Source organism: Dendronephthya gigantea, unplaced genomic scaffold (assembly GCF_004324835.1).
Source record: "Dendronephthya gigantea isolate DGI-Jeju-01 unplaced genomic scaffold, DenGig_1.0 000046F, whole genome shotgun sequence".
Taxonomy (NCBI): domain Eukaryota; kingdom Metazoa; phylum Cnidaria; class Anthozoa; order Malacalcyonacea; family Nephtheidae; genus Dendronephthya; species Dendronephthya gigantea.
In genome coordinates this window covers 305047-310415 of record NW_021163056.1, presented here as the reverse complement: position 1 = coordinate 310415, position 5369 = coordinate 305047, and the positions used below count along the sequence as shown (strand labels likewise).

General features: G+C 37.9%; 1 pseudogene; it reads left to right on the top strand.

Annotated features, from left to right (window-relative positions):
• Positions 1 to 737: 737 nt before the first annotated feature.
• LOC114527717 lies at positions 738 to 1601 on the top strand (annotated as a pseudogene).
• The last annotated feature ends 3768 nt before the right edge of the window (positions 1602 to 5369 follow it).

The window sequence follows — 5369 nt, the reverse complement described above, 5'->3', positions numbered from 1 at the left end:
AATCCTGAACGTTGACAAGAGACCCAGGAGTGGCAGGGGTGGATTACCAGGAGTTGTTACTACGGAGCCCTGGAAGGGCAACTGCACCGCAAATATTTTATTGCGCGATAATTTTATTTATTGCGCGATAAATTTCTATTGCGCGATAAATTGACTTATTGCACGATAATTTCAACTATTGCGCGGTAAGTTAAACTATTGCGTCATAAATCCGCTTATTGCACGATAAATCCATTTATTGCGCGATAAATCCACTTATGCGCGATAAATCCATTTATTGCGCGATAAATCCATTTATTGCGCGATAAATAATTTTATTGCGCGATAAGTTGATAAGTACTGTGGGCTCATATTTACTTCTCGAAAACATGGCGGCCAAAATTGACAGGAATTAATGAAATCAGACAGAAATCATGAAGTCGACAGGAAATGTTTTTATTATTATATTCGTGACAATCTACGTCGTAACACTGGGACATTATTTGCCAATTTTTCGCCCGGTTTGGAATGACAGAAATTCCATTATCACTGATTATTTCAATCTTGGTCTTTCATACCCTGAAATTGTTGCATTTCTTGCCAGCTTTCATGGTGTGATGCTCAGTGTGCGGCAACTCAAACGGATTCTTCGCCGTTTGCGTCTAGGAAGAAGATTGAACCGAAGCGATTTAGGAGACGTTCTTAATGGCATCATGCAAGAACTGAATGGCAGTGGAAGTACTATTGGCTATAGAGCAATGCACCAGCGACTACTAAATAATTACGGATTGGTTGTGACAAGGGAAACTGTTCGTCTGGTATTGAAAGTTGTTGACCCCGATGGTGTCGAAGCCCGTTTAAAACACAGACTTAGATGACGCAGTTATAAAGTGAGAGGCCCAAATGATCGCTGGCACATTGACGGGTACGATAAACTGAAGCCATTTGGCTTTTGTATCCATGGGGCAATAGATGGGTACAGTCGCCGTATCCTTTGGCTGGAAGTTAGTTCATCCAACAATGATCCAACAATTGTTGCTAAATATTATGTTGACTATGTCCGTCACGTGTCTGGTACAGCAAGGGTTCTTCGTGGTGACAAAGGCACTGAAAATACCAATATTGCGACAATACAGCGTTATTTTAGATCCCTACAAGATGACTCCCTCTCAGGAGATAACAGTTTTATGTATGGAAAATCAACATCAAATCAGCGCATAGAATCTTGGTGGAGTCAGTTGCGGCAAAATTGTGCCGATTGGTGGATTCGTTATTTCAAAGATCTTCAGTATCCTGGCTTATTTTGTAATGATGACATTATTCATGTCGAATGCCTGAAATTCTGTTTTATGCCAGTTCTTCAAAATGAGCTACACAAGGTGGCTAAGCTGTGGAATACTCATGTTATCAGGCCGTCACATAATGAAGACTCACCTTCTGGTCGACCTGATACATTGTACTTTATTCCTAAAGCGACAGGAACAATGAACTACCTTGTCAATGTAGAAAATGCCGATGTGGAATTAGTAAACAAACTGAGCTGTCATGAGCGATCTACGTGTCAGCCAGAATTTGAAGAGCTTGCGCTTGTCATGGAAGAGAGGGGACATATTCTCGAATAACCACACAGATGCTGAAAATTTATACTTGTTACTGGTACAGGATTTGGAAAATATGGGAGGAAACTGATACACTGACTCAATCTGCAATGTTGATGAAAGCAATCATTATTGAATTTCTGATAAATCATCAATAATGCTAGAACACAGTGCTTGTGCAATGAATTTTTATCCTTGGTCCACTTAAAATTAAACCTGTTTCCCATTTTAGCCTTTAGTCTGCCAATGGAGAAAAAATTGCTTTTGCATTGCTTTTTCATGTTCCTGTCCAATACGGATGCAGATGAGTCTGAGATGGGTCTGTTTTCCTTTACATAAAAGAGCTGACTACTTGGGGCAAGCATTTATTGTCATCTACTTTTAGAATATAATTTACTTGTTATCGCACTCTTACCACAATGGCCTCGTTTTTATGTGGTTTGTATATATTCAGTTTCTTGTTGCAATAGTGTTAAAAGAGAGGTTAAGATACCCTGGTTCGGATTTACGGGTAGTATCGTGATATGTGCATGCTAAATCAAATTTTTTTATGTTTCCTCGCGATAAACTATGGTATACTACGAAAGAACGTGTATGTACGGCACTTACGAGTAAACGTACAGATATCAGTGAAAATTACAAAACAAAATGACGCTACCCGTTCCTCAAAATCGGAACCGGAGTATCTTAACCTCTCTAAGGATAGGTTTGTGATTTAGCTCCAGATCAAAGAGAAACGTTTGTGCATATAGATTGTATCCATGTAACCGTTTATTTAATGGAATGATACAAAAATACACAAATATCAATATTACAAACTATATTTACTTTTTATTCTCCAGCTATACAAGCAGGGCATTTCAGCAGTTGCAGTATCATAGGTGATGCATTTGGTCGAATCGACTACCTGTGTGAAAGTTGAGTTCGTTATAAAGCAAAAAATTCTATTTTTACTAAAAAACGTGCGAGACTAAAAGGTGCTAAATAAGTCATACAAGACAGTCATTACCACTAATATGAGTTAATTCATCATGTTTTAAAAATGAAGCAGTTAGCGCTGTTACATGATGCAATTTTTCATGCAACTTGTCTCGCAATGCCATTGCGTTCAGGCCAGAATTTCTATCCCTGTATTCATAAAAAGTTTTAGTCCAGGCTTTTCAAAAATTTCCCAAAATGGACCTCTTCTTAATTGATTTGAATCAAATTTTCAAACTGGTCCAAAACCCAAGAATTTTGTGTTGCATGTAATAATTTTATCGATCTGACCGTGTTATTGGAAAGCGCCCTTATATAAACCGCCCTTATAAAAACAATATAAAATTTTAAAGAATATGATTTCATGCTTACGCGACTATAACATTCTGTCAAGAAAGATGTAAACGTTGTTATGCCACCCGGAATTTCCAAGGTTATTTAACATGGCATCAAACTGAGTTTCGAGATCCTCCAGATGGTAAATCGACAACGGAAGATAACTTTAATTTTCTTGACAGCTAAGACATCTGCGCCTGTTAAGAAGCGATATAACACTCTGATCTTTTTATCATCGCATGCTTTGATGTAACGGCAGAGAAAACCATACACGGTATTCTGCGATTTTGTGAGATTTTCTTCATCATCAACGCGCTCATAATTTGAGCAATTTTTTGAGGCGTAACTGCTAACTCATTGTAAAACATATCAACGTCGGTTGAATCTTCCCACAATGGCTCTACCATTTTGTTGTCTGCGATACCTTGTTGGAAAGCTGCGCACGCCCACAATGGTTTGTTAACGAGTTCGCATTTTCCCATTTTTGCCACTTGCTCTCGAATAGTTTGAGGTCTAGGAAGTGATCGTACACCAAACTGAGATACAATATCCAGCAATTCGTCCTGCTCCTCTTGAGTGTAGGTCACCTTTTGCAGGCAATTCTGCAAGAATTGTCGCTCATTATCCGTGATAAATTCCAAAAATCCAGCTATCAGAGCACGCTCATTAACAGAACTGGAACCAAACATAATCGTTTTTATAAATACCTTCGATATTCTAGAAGGGAAGAACCCACAGCAAATATACCCATGAAGTGCAACACGACCCAGAATTGTGACGAGGTTGTCAGACGTATCTGGGCCAAGTACTGGCACCACAGAACCACATCCATCAAAGTTACTTTTGAAAATGTCATCCTAAAACAGATTATACACTTCTCGCTTCGGGCCATCTTCATCATCTGCAAATTCGCCCTGAAAGATGAACTTGGAAAACGTTTTACAGAAGTTTGGGTCAGAATACAATTCTGTTAGCGTATTCACAACATGCCAACGGTGTAAGGAGATTGCTGGATTTCCAGCATCCAAATTCTGAAGAGCACTAGTCCTTATGCTTGAAAAGTCCTGAACATAAAAAAGCATTGAAAATTAGTTAATTGGGTAAAATACAATAATATTTCCATTGGCTCTACTATAAATATCTATTTGACTGAGACATAAAACCATTTCCTACAACACATTGTTACAAATAGACATATCCAGTTTCGGGGCACCACGAGCACTGAAATAATTGGATTTAACATCAAAATGTTTTCAACTTGCATTGACACCAGTCAACAAGCGCTATTTTTTCGGCAACTTTGTTTACCAATTTTATTTTTGGCGAATACGCATATTATTTAATTATCTCACCTTATGCAACTACCATTAAACAATGGTTGAAACACAAATTATAAGCAAGAAAGTTCGTCACAAAAATAACCCTTGTGAACAGCATCTAGCGAACACAATATTTGACACTTTACTGTATTTTACTCTCCGCGCCTTTTGTATCAGGATCACTCCCCCTACCAATTGTAAATATTTGTTCATCAGTTGTTGAAAACGCCAGATGTATATAAATAACACTAGCGTATACATACCGCTTTGCAGTATAAAGGTATATGGCATTTGTATATATGAAATTCCTTTACCGATTTTTCATTTTTTCATCAATATTTTGACTGAAAACGATTAGCTGCACAAACTTCGGTTAATTTTTTATCTCATTAATGGTGGTTTAATGACGTCACAAGCAGGGTTTGGCTATTATAATACTGCTTATTGGTGACCACAAAACAATTAGTAGATGCTCAAAATGTTGTCAGTCAATTTGTAGTTCGAAATAGTCTGCGAAATACAATTTTGGGCTCATAATCACCATTAGCAATCTGGGTAAAGTATTTGCATGACCGTAGTTGTGACGTAACATTAAATAATTTTTATCCACAACCATCCAAGATGGCGGAAAGTTAAGCGATTTATGCATCAGTCAAATCCAAGCGTGCCCATCCCCCCCCGGCTTTAGACAAATTTGTGAAATAAGTGTTAATTCCCCGGAGCAGGGATGAAATGCATGTGAAAATGCCCTGCAGTTGGCAGAAAGTCGTAGGCAAATACCCCAACCCGGGGATCCTAATCAGTGGTAGGTTTCAGCAATTCTGTTTTTCACTAAATCTTGATTATTGAGAACGGAATTTTGTACAAATTTCAGGTCTCCACTTTTTACTCTCTTTGATTAACACGAATTTCCTACCTTTTTCATGTTTTCAATAATTTTGATATAACCTTGCAAAAAGGTACCTTTTTAGCTAAATATGTTCACCTTTTTCGAGCTTTTTACTTCAAGGCAAAAAGCAGCAAAAAAGCTACCTTTTTCGAGCTTATCGCATCTAGCCGAAAAGCGGACAAAAAGGTACCTTTTTATCAATTAGGGATTCCTGCTACGATAAGCCAGTCAGCTCCAGTTTCAGATTCGCAGATTCAATTTAATAATTGT